This window comes from Sebastes fasciatus, chromosome 15 (genome assembly GCF_043250625.1).
Source record: "Sebastes fasciatus isolate fSebFas1 chromosome 15, fSebFas1.pri, whole genome shotgun sequence".
NCBI lineage: Eukaryota > Metazoa > Chordata > Actinopteri > Perciformes > Sebastidae > Sebastes > Sebastes fasciatus.
The window spans coordinates 24,773,795-24,790,812 of NC_133809.1; the positions used below are offsets into that span (position 1 = coordinate 24,773,795).

The window sequence follows — 17,018 nt, forward strand, 5'->3', positions numbered from 1 at the left end:
AGGATGGATGGATAGATATCCATCCAGTTTAATTTAAAGGCTATATAATCATGCCTCCATGTGTGACAACTAGTCTGGATGGTGTATGGTTCCTAAGAGACACACAACCTGCCTATATTTCCATGATAATCAATTAGTCTGTCTGTGTGTGTGTGAGACAATTGTATGACTGAAAAGTGCAGTCGTTCTCATGCCACCACATTGTGAGTGCATCTATGTGCAGGAGAACTGATACTGATTGCAGAGTTAGTGCACAGGACACAGGACTTTCGCCCAGGAGACTGGTGTTTGTGTCCCATATGAAACCACAAAATCAAAGTTGATTTGTTTGCCACGTAACTTCCGTACTTAAGTTACAGCACTTCCGTAGTTATTTTAACCCAAACCGTGATCTTTTTCTAAAGCTAACTTAGTTTTTTTCACGTAACTTACGCGCTTAAGTTATGCCACTTCTGGTGTAATTTTAAACCAAAACTTAATACGTATTTCTGTTGCTAAGCCTAACCAAGTCGATGTTTTCTTAAACTAAACTAAGTCGTTTTATTTTGAAAAGACTGGAGCGGAATTTGACATGTGTGTCACATGTTGCTGGACTTTCGTAGGAAAACGCACGATAAATACGTTGTTGAAAGTCGTGCTGAGCATCACGGAAAAAAAGGAAAAGTTGTGTATGTACACAAATCACATAGATACAATTTTGTGATTACTTCACGAGCTGCCGTGAGACTGTGTTGTTTATGCAGCCGGTCCGGCCGTGTGTGCATGTGAGTCCCAGTATGTGTGCCCCACTGGCTAGCTAATCGCCGCCGCTTTTACGGTCCCGACCTACAAAATCGTTGCAGAAGTGTAATGCCCACCCTCCGGTTCCCCCTCAGGTCACCACTGTTGGCTCTGTCAGCACTCTTGCTATTGTTTGCACTGTTCGTGCTGTTAGCACCATTAGCTACTGGCTCAACCGTCGCCATGTTAAGAGCAGTGTGGAGGCACTCACTCATTCATAGATATGCTGTGAATTTGGAATTTAGCACCTTTAAAGCTGCACTTGTCAATATTTATTCGGATATAGCCACTACTTTCCCATCACCAAATGGCAGACGGATAAAGTTTGCAAACTTAGCAACTAGCTGGTGGACGTAGTGGAGCATTTGGCAGCTAAAAAGCCGGATATTCCCCTCAGGAGTTGGTGGAGACGAAAGAGATGGAATTTGGTGTTCCATATCTGCTGAATGTGCAAATGAGCAACTGTTCTGCCAACATGTTCACCAACTTTATAAGGTGATAATTTCACTAAATTGTCATTGCTTTAACTGTGATTCATGGTGTTGTTTAATATCTGCAAGTGCATCTCTAAGTCTTCAACTTTGCCCCAAATGTTCTCACTTTTATTCCAAAAACAGGGGTCATGAAAATAGCCTTTTTAACTTGTCATTGTTGGTCATGAATGCTGTTAGAAACAAATACAATAAAGATATACTCAACTAAAATGTCATCAACCAGGAGCTAGGCATTTCTGTGTTTTGCAAAATATGAACATATTGTAATATACAGTACTTGCAGTAGAATTAGTGTAATTTTAAAATGTTGTGACTTGAGGCTGTGGTTCAGCCAGTACAATAAAATGGTTTGATCAATTTACAGTGGCTGACAATGTTGCCAGAGTTACCACAGAGCTTGTGTGTTTTACATGATTTACTTGAGAGAGAAGCATTTATTCAATCTCAGCTTGCTTAACTGACACTACCTGCAAGACTCTTATCCCCTCTGTCTGAGTCATCACTTTGAATTTAATCTCACTCTGCACTCTCTCAGCTGCCTTGGAGAGTTATCCGAGGTGTCGTCATTTTTAGTGGGTTTCCAAAAAAAAAACAGGCACCCTGGGTGCTGCAGAAAAAGAGAAAGGTGTGAATTCCAGTCGTTAACGTATGTGATGTCCGATCTTTTTTTACAGTCTGCTCAGTCGTGTTGAGTGCCCCCGGTGTACATCAAAGACATGTTGCAGACAGTCAGTAGTTTGCTGTGAGCTCGGTGTCTGGCAGATAACATGACGCCTCAACAATCCCCCCGCCTCATGTCAGGCTTTTATCCACAGCAGGATCACAAATCTATTCCGTCCTCCACCCACAGTACTTCTCTCTGTGCACACAAACACACACCCGGCAATCAAGGATGAATCACGTTAGGATGCAATTCAAACATCTTTGTTTGATTGCTGTTCTTTCACTTTCAACCGTGAGTGACTTTCGCTTTCAATCACTGCCTTGCAGTCACTTTGTCTCCCCCCTTCAAACCAACCACTTGTGATATCAGAGATGTTACTAACAAATGCTTGTCACTACTAGGGGTGAAAGTAGGCCGGTACAGTCTGGTACTCGGTACCACTAAACGATTCAGTGCTGGTACGCAGTACTGGGAAGAGGGGACGGCAGCTGCCTGCCTAAACCCACATACAACCCGCCAAGATCGTATTTCCAACATCAGGTCAACATAAAGTTAGTTACCTCCACCAAAGAGCTTATTTTATCATTTTGGTTTGTCTGTTTGTTTGTACACGCATTAATGTTGTTTTTTCAGACAGGAAGTGACACTCAGCCTGCATACTCGCTTGGATGTGTGGGGTCTGACTGCGCTCCTTATGGTACGTATCCACAGCTTCCGTCCTTTCCGCGCTTCCCATTTATTGTCTATGTAAGCAGCCGTGCAATGCACTCTGTTAGCGTGGAGGCGCAATTCGAGAGACTGACCATCACGACGCCCGCTCCTCATTTGCAAAAAGTTGAGGTTTAGGCTACTTGTATGTACTTATATCGGTGCACTATTTTCATAATAATAGTAGAAAGTTCCCAAACAAGTCGCCATGTTGGTTCTGGTTTGAAAGGTTTTTGAGCAGCAGCCCACGAGGGAAAGCTTTCATCCAGTCAGTTGCCTTGTGTCTAGTGGCATCCCATCAAGCGTCCAATGCTTTTTATCCCTCGTGATAAAAAAAAACACCCCTGTGGACATATACCATCATGCAGACAAGTGCTCCACGAGTAAACGCCAGGCGCTATGCGTGGCAACCATGGAAACAACATCTGTGCACTACTGTAGGCAATATATCCCTGCAAGTACAACTGTGTGCTGTACCAAATATCCCTAATCACAGCTCGAAAGTGTCACTTTCATTAACATTGCGAGATAGGGCATTTCTGTTGCATTCATGTGGTGTCAGAATAATCGGAAATACGAGTTCCCAACTGGTAAAGTTCACCTGAATGCCCCCAGTCAGAACAACAACTCAAAACTGGAAAAAACGTCAAACGTCATTTCGCTAACATTTACAACTAATTCTGCAGCACTTTTACCTTTTATGTGTTTCTAATTTCTTTCCACACCATACAGGCATTGCATTGTGTGTTCAGGGATGCATGAAGCTGGGGGGTTGGAGGATAATAATATCATGCGTTGAAGTTTGGGGTAGCCTAGTAGCACCTGCAAGAACTTCAATCCTTTCATCCCTGCTCACAAACGATCTTTGTTAAGACACCTGGTTGCAGAGAGCACATTGATCAGACAGGCGAAAGTTTCATTTTGTAACTTAAACCATTAACATTAATAAGCCACAGCTGATAAGATGTGTCATTTAAACTGCAGAAAGATAACAGAAGTCTGGTTGCCTGAATGTTTCCTAATGTGATAATATGCTGGTGGCCACTGCAAACACACCTTACCCTCCTGCTTGCACAAAGTTATTGACTGATGTCGGATTGATTCAAACATCATTTGTCACGGAAATGAAGAATTGATTATTTGTGCACATTTTACAACATGAATGTTAATATTATGGATTATTGAGGATATTAAGCCATTCCTGAACCCAAGTGGACTAATGATTTGTTAAAGTCAAAGTCAAGTTTCAAGTCTCTTTGTCAAGTCAAGTCTAAAGTCATCATTCACAGTTTGCAACCTCCTCTTCTTGTAGGTTTTTATTAGGGCTGTCAAAGTTAACACAATAATAACGCGTTAACACAAATTTGTTTTAACGTCACTAATTTATTTTAACGCATTAACCCAATTTGCAATTTTTAAGTTGTAGCGGGCTCAGTTTTAAAGCTAGAGGAAGAAGATACTGGGATCATATGAAACTAGAAAATCTGAGGAATCCATGGGTAAATAACACTCCAAACTTGCGCTATATTTCGACAAGGAAAAACTGTCATGGCCATTCTCAAAGGGGTCCCTTGACCTCTGACCTCAAGATATGTTAATGAAAATGGGTTCCATGGGTACCCACGAGTCTCTCCTTTACAGACATGCCCACTTTATGATAATCACATGCCGTTTTGGGCAAGTTATAGTCAAGTCAGTAAACTGACACACTGACAGCTGTTGTTGCCTGTTGGGCTTCAGTTTGCCATGTTATGATTTGAGCATGTTTTATGCTAAATGCAGTACCTGTGAGGGTTTCTGGACAATATATGTCATTGTTTTGTGTTGTTAATTGATTTCTAATAATACATATATACATACATTTGCATAAAAGAAGCCCATTTGCCCACTCCCATGTTGATAAGAGTATTAAATACTTGACAAATTTCCCTTTAAGGTACATTTTGAACAGATACAAAAAAAATATTGCGATTAATTTGCGATTAATTGCAGTTAATCATGGACAATCATGCAATTAATCAGGATTAACTATGGACAATCATGCGATTCAATATTTTAATCAAGTGACAGCACCTTGGTTTTATTAAATTATTTCAGTGTTTTGTATTCTGCCCAAGCCTATTTTTGTCTGACTGTATAGTGTGTACAAACATGGATTGTCTGTGCGAGTGTGTAGGTGTGTGCGGATGTCTGAGCTTTAAAAAATTGTGTTGCAACATTGATCCAAGGCCACAAATGATAGCTTCCTCAGTCGCTCAATGTGTGTGTGTATGAGCATGTGAGTGAGTGGACAAAACAAGCGGTTTGCCACAGGATCAATATAATTCAACAAAAAATTGCAGGACAGACAGCTCTATTAAACAGCTGTTGTAGTACGCTGATTTTATGCATGTAAACAACTTAATCAAAGTATTATAAACACATATTGTGAAAAGGGATTGTTTTTTGTCAATAGCAAGGCTTTGCAAACTTCCAGCTTTACTGCTGCTGTTGAGCCTGATACTGGTGTGTAGATCCTTGAACAAAATGTCATTAAGCAACAGTTTTGTTGCAGCCTTGGTGAACTGAATGGCTGCCAAGTACAAGTTATGGGATTTCAGCAGTATGTTCACAAGCTGAGCATCTGAAGGACAGAAGTAAGATAAACTAGTGAGACAGTCTGTTACAGTACATCCTGCAGATGATGGGAACAGATTGTGTTTAATAATCAAGAAGTAGATTTTGTTGAAAGGCAACGCAAATGATAAGAGATTGTTCCTTTTGTGAAAAAGGTTTGGTTACATTGCAGTTTCTCTTTTGCCTTATGGGAACTTAACACATAACTTGACTCGTACCCAGTGTTACAGGTTCTGCTTTTCCAACTGTTCACTGTGCAGTTGAATGATACTGATTTTTTAAAAATGTGAACAAAACTAAATCAATATTAGGCACACTTACTCTATTGTCATCACAACTGTAATCGCCTACCAAACATGAAATTGGGGCATGTCATAATTCAACCCGATTTCATGAGAAGGTGTATAAAAAGCACGACATTACAAGGACATTTCGCGTGTCATGAAGACACACTTCAGGCTTTTCGCATGTCATTTGTAAGCTGTTTTTCGTGTGCCATTTGTACAACACGCAACAAAACAATGGTAGAATCCAAATATAGGTTTAGGCAACAAAACCACTTTGTTAGGTTTAGGAAAAATGTCATGGATGGCTTGAAATAAGTACGTGAACTAGGTAAAATACGTACACAAAGAACATAAGTACGGCATACACATCACTAACGTAACTTACAAAACACAATTTCGAACACCGGTCTCCTGGTTGAAAGTCCTGTGTTTGTTTGACCCATCAATCTCCCCTCCCATTCCACCATATTCAGTCTTTCACTTTTTATTCTACGTAACTAACTCTGAATGTAGCATGTAGAGTGCTCTAGGGATGACATATTTTTGAAGGCCAACCAGGAAGTTAGCATTGCCCTGGGTTCCTCTGATAAAAAGCCAATGGGATTGTTCTATTGGGTTTTGGATTATTGCAGAAAATAAACTCTGTGGCAAACAAAGGTTTATGATACCTACAAATTTTGTTCAGCAAGATAATCTCCACAAATAAACACCACTTTTATGATTTTTGAAGCGTAAATGCAATCGCCAGAAGTAAAAAGCTAACGTTAAGCTACAAACGAACTACACCACGGTCACATGAGCGTGAGTATACACAACGAGGCTGTAACGGCGGACGAGTCAGCGTGATGAAGTTTAGTAGTCTCATTTAACCACTTGTTAGCAACCCCCTTTTTAAGACATATGAAGACCTCAAAATTAAGGAGTGGGGTATTTAATCAATGTATTTTATGTCGTAGAACAAAACGTTAAAATCTCTTCAGCTTGTGTTAACCACAGACCTTATTTCAGGCATCTAACTAAAAACCCATTGACTTCCAGACAAAGGAACCAGAAGTGCTAACTCATTTCCATGTTTTAGGAATCATTGTAGCACTCTATGCGGTGTTAAGTTACTATGGTGCTGTCAGTTTGTTAATTTAGCCTCATCTCAGCATGACCTCTGGTGTGAACTGCTCCAAACACCCTCAGCTGAGTGTGATGAATGAAGATCAGCACCTCTAAGTCTGAAACCATGGTTCTTCTGCTGAAAAAAGGTGGATTCCTTAATCAAGGGGAATGTGAAACAGTTGACCCACACAGAGCTCAGGTATCAAGGAGACTGAGTGATTTTTAAAGGGACGGCAAGATTCCCCAGCAGTTTGGTACATCTGCAGTAATTCAGGCTTTGTATCCATATGTTGATGAAGACGGAGATGAGCTGCAAAGGAAAGCTCTCGATTTAACGGTCAGTCTTTGTTCTAACCCTCACCTATGGAGACAGAGAAGCTTAGTGATTCAGGAGGTCTTTGAGGCTGAGCTGCTGCTTTCTACCACTGACAGCACTGTACCTAGTGAGGTTGCTTATTGCTCATTGGGGGGTTGTGTCACCCAGTTTGTCTAATTTCTACAATTAACAAGTGCCAAATGTACAATAAATTTCAATAAAAAAAATGTATTATTTTAAGTCAAAGCAGGTAGTTTTACCACTACTATCTCGTTATACCCAGCGGCCTTTATGGCACGTTTCCACCAAGCAGTCCAGTCCAGTTCAGTTCAGTTCGTTACACATTAGAACGGTTATTTTCATGTTTCCATTAGCAAAAGTTGTGGATGGTACCAACAGAATGACTCCATTCTTGGTACCACCTCGGTCGGGATTCCAAGCTAGCTGAGCAGATACTAGAAGGTGGAGTTAAAACACTACAGGCCACCGATTGGTCAGGGAGAATCGTCACTAGCGCAGCTGCACAAACCTACTATTTTAAATCGCCATTAGAAAAGCTTGATACCTGCAGTCATAGCCGCCTTAAAAAAACAGGCGTCGCTGAATAGGTCTGACTGTGTTCTGCTGTCCGTCATTTTCTGTTGTTATCGCTGTTGTATTGCCGTTACTGTGTGCTGGTGTATATATTGGTGTCTGACAAGTACAGTGCTGTGGAAAAGAAGTTCCCATTGTGGGACAATAAAGTCTAAAGTCTAAAGTGTAAAAGTCTAGCCAAGCTACCACCAGTAGCCAATTTTGATCGAGAGGCGAAGTCCCGCCCCTTCCCGGTGGACCACCATAGGACCTTAATACAGAAAAAAAATTAAAAGGTAGTCAACTGCGAGAGACAAATATTTGTTTTGATCTCGTTTGAATTAAGCCATGATTCACATATATGATATTTGTCTATTTAAAGTCAAAAGGCGCAGGTTGTGGTAAAACTTGAAGTATAAGACTGTGAAAATATGCAATTAGAAAGACTACGCACCCAAAAGTTGCGTAAGTGACGTCTCTCTTGCTGAAGCTACAATGCTTATGTGTGTCGTACCGGGATTTACTCACACAAGCAACGGGTCTGGCTCGTTCCTGCGCTTCCCAGCTGATAAAAAGACCAGGAATCGCGGATACAACACATCAGGATAATGTTTCATTTGGGCATGGTCATCGCTAAATTATCTAGCTAGCTGGTGTTGGTGACGTATATTTTGTGAGACGAGAGATGGAATTCACTGAGCAGTTTCACAAAAAACGAAATGATACTATGGCAAACTGCAACTTTCTTGACTTGCAAAATTATCTATTAAATTGACAAACATCACATGTGTGAATCATGGTGCAATTCAAACAGGATAAAAAAATTAGTCTCTCTCTGTTGACTACCGTGCATATTTTTTCCGAAATAACGTCCCATGGGATCCAGCGAAAGGAGGAGGGATTTCTGTTCACTTGACCCGGATTTTTTTTTTTTTTTTTTTTTTTTTTTTTAAATGGCAGCTCGCAAAACTACACCACTAGACTGACAATGCAGATCCTGTGTTTGGTTGCTGTTGAAATGATTCAGCAAGTGTCCCTTTAAAGATGATGTCACAGTGATGAGAATCCTGTCTACACTGAGGGGTTACTACCTGCAGTGGAAACACAGCATAGAGAAAAGGACTGGTACCAAAAGTGAGTTAAGTGGAGTCGAGCAGACTCGTACCATGCAGTGGAAACACGGCTTTAGTTACTATTACTCCCAAATTGCCAACAGGACCCCAAAGTTGGGTGAAGGAAGGTTTACTTTAAGTTCCAAAAAAATCTAAAATACACTATTTGTTTTTTTTGTTTCAGCTGCATCTCCCTCTGTGGATCCTCTTTAAACTCTAGCTGGATAGTTATCAGTGATAAAAAACAAAGACAAAGAGTTGTTTCTGTCTCTGGTTTCCTGATAAAAGGCCGCCCTTGATACCGATCGACAGACCACTTATCCTCAGAATGCAGCCCAGCTGATGTCAGATAGTATAACTGGCTGGTAAATGGTTGTCACATTGTTGTTTGGAGCGACACACAGAGCTGAAGGGATCAAAAAAGATGGTGTCATGTTGTCAAGATAAACACGATTCTTGCACTGTATACTGCACTCTAGCCTCAAATACACAAGGAACAGGTGGGATGATTGACGGATTTATACTTTGTCAGTATGACATGGATGCTTTCTTGTTTAAATGGGCTTATGTTCCAAAATATGTAAATGAATTATGAATTGATAGCCCGGAGAAAACCCACGCTGACATAGGGAGAACATGCAAACTCTGCACAGAAGGGCCCCGGGTTTGACCCTGCGACCCTCTTAGCTGTGAGGCGGCAGTGCTAACCACTGCACAACCGTGCCTCCAGGACTCATATCAAATTCGGAATATTGTCGTATTCTGAATAATAGTGGAATATGTGTATGCATGTAAACATGGTAACTGTTGTTCAGTTGTTCAGCTCTGCCTCCCATTTTTCTTCTCAATCTCGCTTCTCCATCTCTTCCTGGCTCTAATGACATCATCCATAAATAGTTAGACAGGAGACAAATGTATGTGTGAGTGCTCGTGTGTGCTAAGTATGTGCTTCTATTGGTTATCTGTGTGTGTTAAATAATGTTAACACTGCAACACACAGATAAACCCTCCGTCTCTCCAGTTCATTATAATGACAAATGGCTGTGTATTGTGTGTCTGTGTGTGAGTCTAACATTATGATTCTGTGAAAGGAAACACACACACACACATGCAGACGGCACAACACATTTGTCACTGTGTATTTGGAACTGCGGTGATTGTGACAAAGAGCCTTTATCTCTGTATCTGTGAATGCTGTTAACACTGGCGTGCTAATATCAACACGTGTGCACGCATTTGGATAATAACACATTGCCAAAATAGATGCATCATAGAACCACACATATAATGATGACATGCATTTGGTAAACAACAATATTCATCTTTTTTTAATTAAAGTGCAAATTTAATAATCTCCAATTGTCAAATAAAACTTAGGAAAAAGAAACAGGACAATGTAAGGTTTACCTTTTCCCCATACATTTGAATTAGGACTGTCAATTGATTAGATTAATCGTATGATTGTCCATAGTTAATCGCACATTTATCTAATGAAAATGTACCTTAAAAGGGAGATTTTTCAAGTATTTAACACTGTTATCAACATGGGAGTGGGAGTGCTGCTTTATGCAAATGTATTTATATATGTAATATGAAAATGGCTATGGCAGTTTTTCCTCACCAAAATTTAGCTTAAGTTTGGAGCACTATTCAGCCTCCTTCGCGACAAGCTAATATTTTGTAGTTGGTACCAATGGATTCTGGAGGTTTTCTAGTTTCATAGGATACCAATATCTTCACTCTTTGAAACTGAGCCCACAGCTTAAAAATCGTGAGTTCTGTTAATGCGTTAAAGAAATTAGTGGCTTGAAAATTAATTTGTGTTTACGCGTTATTATCGCGTTAACTTTGACAGCCCTAGTAAAAAAAAAAAAAAACTCCTCAGAGCCATGACTACCCTTAATTCAAGAGTATATGTGAGAAAAAGGCAATCCACACACAGTCATAATTATAGATAAATACATCCAAATATTGAAGAGCTATCCACTTTGCAATTTAAACACACATGCAAACACTGTGGATTCTAAATCATTAGCAAGTGCAAACACACACCACACATACGCACACAATATTGATCTTAAGAGAGCAGTTGTGAGTTCTTATTAAATTGGACTCAATAAACAGCCAGTTTAAATTGAATGTGCATCTGAATGTTTAGTCAACCAGTCAAAGCTGGAGGTTCCATTCCTTATTACAGACATATACACTTAATTTATGTGTTGAATCCTCATTATAGACCAATTTATCCTCTACATGTATGATGGATCTCCATATTATTATTATTGATTCAATAAAGATGCATTTTAAGGTTAGGTTCAGAGACAGTTTTCAGAATATAAGCAATTTGTTGAGTAAAACCTTCAGCAGCACACAGCATGCTCTGCTATGAGAGGGTTTTTTTGTACTACATTGTACGTTATGTCAGGTTACTAACCTGATCAAAATCAATTTTGTGAGTTTGCTCAGTTGAGCAGATGTGTCATCTCTGGGCCAGTGCGCTGCCAGAGCAAATAACCCACTGCGTTGATGTCTCCATGTCGGTGTTGTTGTAGTTCCCCAGAAGACTGCCCTGTTTCTCTAACAGCCAAGAGAGCCTTTTTTTTCTCAAATGTTCTGTCATAGTAATGATTTCTCACCAAAATAGTCAATAGAAAAAAAAAAAAACATGTAAGAGGAGTTCTGTTTTTGCCATGTATTTTCACTGAGCTGTGGTTAGACAGAAAGGCCAGAAGCTTAGGATCCAGTTAGCAGCTGTCAGATTAGTGCTGGGTCTAAAGGCTGCCAAATTAAGTGCGGTTTAAAAACTGTTATTTTAAGGTAGCGAACAAAATACCTGGAGCCATTTAAAAAGGAGTGCTACTGAAAGGCTAAGTAATGCAAAGTGACTGGCATGCCCAGATACACTTTGTCAAAACGGTTTACCCTCAAGTTGAAGTTATGTGGTTGTCGGACTACAAATAGTCATGTGGGATCATCCCCTACAAGTCTCACAACTTTTATAGAGGCAAGGTTTTGTGAAACAGAACACCACGTCTGACTTATAAATAGAGACCTTTTTATACACAAACAGACAATGACTCATGCAGGAAGAAGTCACAAGTTCATGTGCACTAATAATTGCACCAACTAGGATCCATGTTAAATGGACTTGTATATATTTATATTATGCCTTTCTAGTCTTTCAATCACTCAAAGCGTTTTACACTACATGTTAGCATTCACCCATTCACACACCATGCAAGGTGTCAACCTGCCCATCAGGTTTTAATCCAGATACTCATTCACACACCGATGGCACAGCCTTCAGGAGCAATTTGGGGTTAAGTGTCTGGCTCAATGTGTCTAGAGAAGCCAGGGATTGATCCTCCAACCTTCCGATTGGTGGTGGACGACCTGCTCTACCTCTGAGCCACAGCTGACCCATGTTAATTGAGGCTGGTAATAAATCCATGTTTCAGTTTAATAATCCATCCATTTGGACTGCTAATTCAATAGCACACACATTCACACCATCCATTGAACAGGCAATTACAAGTTTAGCATCACACGGGGCTCGAGCTCAACGACGTCCCGGGACAAAAAAAATAGGATCAGGGACGATGAAGGTTAATTTTGGGACAAATTTGGGACAAGAGTTGAAAGAAAAATACCCGTTAGAATGAACGTCGATGAAAGAGACTGCAAGTTTTGTGTAGCGCACAGTTATTATCAAACCTCCTTGACAACATAAACTCACACACAGTCAGTGCCTCATCGGTCCTGCACGTACACATACAGTACTTACCGCCGGCCTCTGACCTCACGACAGCCGCAGCGGCAACAGGGAATTCAACCCAAGGTAAGCCAACCCAACGAGGTAAGCTTGCTAGTATTAACGTTACCAATTTGCTAACGTAAGCCTGTTTGGTGTTAATGGTAACGTTACAGTTAACGCCAACGTTTGCGTTCACAGTGAGTAGGCTACTGTAAGCCGACTGAGCCCATTACAACCTCCGAAAGATCAACTGCACTAATGCGTTAAAGAACTTAGTGGCGTTAAAACGATTTTGCGTTTACGCCTCATTATCGCGTTAACTTTGACAGCCCTAATGATACTACATGGTAACATTCACACTATAATAACATTGTAAATGTGGTTCCCAGCATTTTTAGCAGCTACTCTGTTAACCCCAACTGAGTGATCTAATACTTGCATTTGATATTCATAGTAGCCAACCACCCGCCTATCGTATTTTATTGAATGTGCTTCACATGGCAGCGAAACACAGCTTGTGGCTTTATCCCAAATGATCCTAAATCCCATTATCGCTGAACTTTGAAAGCACTGTACATACGTTTGAAAATACACCTGTAGATCACAACATCCTCGCAGGGGTCCATGAACCGCCAAGCAACATCAGCCCTCACAGCAATCACACGTGACTCTCCTTTTTTTGCCCGATAGTCTGAAAATCCCACATCTAACACATACAGTATACAGCGGGAAATGCTAGTGCGGAATACACTCTCCAGGGGGGCGAGAAGTGAGGATGGGGAGCTAAGAGACTCAGAGAAGCAGAGCTACGAGTGAGAGAAAAAAAAAAAGGTGAGCGCAAAACGCTGGGAGACATGTTGATTCAAATTTGAGTGAATGCTGTGTTTCCCAGTGGAAAACTCACAGTTGTCACATTTCATATGCTTTCAGACGTTAAAACAGCAGACAGCACACAAACACTAAACCGATGCTTTCATGTGAAGCCATTAACAGCTGTGTGTGTGCCAACATCATTATATTTTCACATAAAAATGAAACCTGTAGAGTAAAATATGCCTGCCAACTTGCTAGAAAAACACACACGCTGTGTCACACACTGTACACGCATATACTGTATAGTGCACACACTTCATGCTACACTACACAATGTTCCAGTGACAGAAAGGGATATTTGAGAAGCTACTGGAAGCCATGTTGTCATCAAGGATAAATCAGTTGAAGCAAAGCCTGCATTTACTCAGTGTGTGTGTGAGAGAGAGAGAGAGAGAGAGAGAGAGAGAGAGAGAGAGAGAGAGAGAGAGAGAGAGAGAGAGAGAGAGAGAGAGAGAGAGAGAGAGAGAGAACGCTATTGGGTTGGCACATTAAGATGTACATAGAACATAAAGTAACATAATAGAATTGTATATTCAAGGCTAAAGTGCGGTCAACTGTCAGGAGAGACAAAACACACTTACGTAAAAGCAAAACTTGTTAGAGCATGCCATACACACACTCTGACACACACACATGTACCGATAACAAAAGATGTAATGTGACAATGCCGTGTTAGCGTGTTGTACTTTTCCCTAACTCGGGTTGATTAATAATAGACCAAACATACATCTATCAAACTCTTTCACCTTACAAGAAGTTCTGCACGCTACATTACGCTTACATATTCCCTCTCAGCTGCTCTCCAACTCTTTTTTATTTTTGTCTGTCTCTTCAACCTTTTGTTTCCACATTTAAATGAATTATATAGTATGTTATGTTCAGTGAGCAGAAAATTAAGTGTCTGTAATGGCGGAGTATTTTGACTTAACAATCACTGTTCCTCGGCAATTATAATGTCTGCTGTTAAAATGCAAAGTACAGGCTGTCATTTGAGGAAATGAATGAGTCTTTCTTTATGTTTGTTTCACCTTCTGTTGCCCATGCATCCATTATTACTATGTTCTTTTGTTTGATTGGGACTAGGGATGTCGAAGTTAACAAAAAATAACACATTAATACAAATGTATTCATTTATGCAAGTTGCGATTTTGAGGTCGTAGCAGGCTCAGTTTTAAAGCTAGAGTGAAGACACTGGTCAGCACACAGACACACTGACAGCTGTTGTTGCCTGTTGGGCTGCAGTTTGATATGTTATGATTTGAGCATTTTTTTTTCCCGCTAAATGTAGTACCTGTGAGGGTGTCTGGACAATATTTGTCGTCGTTTTGTGTTGTTAATTGATTTCCAATAATAAATATATACATACATTTGCATAAAGCAAGCATATTTGTCCACTCCCATGTTGATAGGAGTATTAAATACTTGATAAATCTCCATTAAAGATACATTTTAAACAGATAAATGTGCGATAAATCGCAATTAACTATGGACAATCATACGATTAATCTTGATTAAATATTTTAATCAATTGACAGTCCTAATTCAAATGTATGGGGAAAAGCTAAACTTTCATATTTTCTCCTTTTCTTTTTACAATGTCCTGTTTCTTTTTCCTAAGTTTTATTTGACTATTTGAGATTATTAAATTTGCACATTTATTAAAAAAGATGAATATGGTTGGTTACAAACAGGATTATTACCAAATGCATGTCATCATTGACCCATCTCCTTATACTGTATGCGTGGGTGTATGATGCATCTATTTTGGTAATGTGTGCACATGTGTTGATATTAGCACGGCAGGGTTAAGGATGTTCACAGCTGTTTGTCATTATAATGAACTCGAGAGTCAGAGGGTTTATCTGTCTGTTGCAGTGTTAACATGACTTAACGCACACAGATAGACGCACATATTAGCACACACGAGCACTCACACATACATTTGTCTCCTGAAGTGTTGAATGATTGTCCAAATTCATTTATGGATGATGTCATTAGAGCCAGGAAGAGATGGAGGAGTGTGATTGAGAAGAAAAATGGGAGGCAGAGCTGAGTAACTGAAGCACACGGAATAAAGAATCATACAGCACACACACAGCCAATGTGTCACACTCCGTCTTTAGTACGGTCTTTAGTATGTATGCCGCGGATCATGATTCTGTGCCATCTCCTTCATTTCAAGTCATTTATTATTAATGTTTTAAATCTCATTATTCAGTCTTTGACGGGAGCAACGGAGGAAGTCAGGTGACGTATATATAAGGTTATAGATCTGCGTAGGAAGCAGGTTGGGTTGTTCGTGTTTGTGCCGAAACAAACCTTGTCACATCATAAAGCTGATTTATTTGTCAACAGTGACTATGTTTACATGCACTTTAATATTACACTATCATTCAGAATATGACCCATTGTTGTGTTATTTAAGGACTTGTTGTTTTATTCTTTAAAGAAAAACTGAGTGATGAAAAATAATGTGAGACAATTTGACACCTTTTTCTAGAAAAAAAAATCAAACCTGAATAATCAAGTGACAGAGGAGTGATCTGTAATGGGTAAAAAAGGTGATATGTTTACACTCCATTTGTAGATTTCATACATTTGGTAATGTTTAAAAGTCAATTCTAGGTGTGGAAATTGATATTTTCCAGTATATGCTTATACAGTGTTGCTTCCTTCTTGCTTGTTCAATAAAAACTAAGATATAAAGTCTCAATATGAGGCAACAGTTATTGAGATTTTCCAGCGCAGGATTGGTTGAACGGTTTTCTGTGGTGCTTCTTTTGGCAGACCAAAGCATGAGTCAGCAAAATGCTAAGTAGTCTGATTGATTTATACGACTGCATCTTTATACAGTTATTATTCTCCTCTGCTAGACCCGGCTGAACTCTATTCTCTTTTGTTCTGCTCGGGGAGTTTGCAACCTTTTTGAGTTTGAGTTATGATCAGCTAAATACAGTATTCACTATCTATAAAAGACTAACACACACACACGCACACACACACACACATATGCTTGTGCATCGCCATGCTAATACAGAGAGAAGTATATGGAAAACACAACTTCAAACCCAAACAAACACACTCAAGCATGCACTCGCAGCACACACACACTATCAGTCTGTTTGCCCTCCGCCTGCAGGCATAGATTTATGACTTTGTTTGAATTCGCTATTAGGAGACAATTATAACTGAACATGCACAGTAACTGTTTCCTATCCCTGATACTCTATATGCAGTGCATCATATGAATGCATCAGATTTTCATTCATAGTAGTTCATACTATTAATCGTTTTATTTTCTAAATTCTTCCATGTGATGGTTAATCGAATATCTTTAGGGATAGTTTTAATTATGTATTATAAGTTGCTTAGAACTAGTGTTAGGAAGTTAAACAGGTCCTAATAATAATTCCTTCTATGGTAAATGGACTTGCATTTATATAGCGCTTTGAAGTCTTCCGAGCACTCAAAGCGCTTTACACTACATGTCAGCATTCACCCATTCACACACATATTCATACACTGATGGCAGAGGCTGCCATACAAGGTGCCAACTTTGTCCATCAGGATCTAATCTAAATACTCATTCACACACCAATGGCTATGCCTTCGGGAGCAATTTGGGGTTAAGTGTCTTGCCCAAGGACACACCGACACGTGACCGGAGGAGCTGGGGATTGAACCACTGACCTTCTGATTGGTGGACAACCTGCTCTACCCTCTGAGCCACAGCC

General features: G+C 39.9%; 1 long non-coding RNA gene across 3 annotated transcripts in view; it reads right to left on the minus strand.

Annotated features, from left to right (window-relative positions):
• LOC141783918 (uncharacterized) overlaps positions 1 to 17,018 on the minus strand; it is a 408,748-nt gene that overhangs the window by 365,924 nt on the left and 25,806 nt on the right. The gene's annotated exons all lie outside the window — the stretch shown is intronic.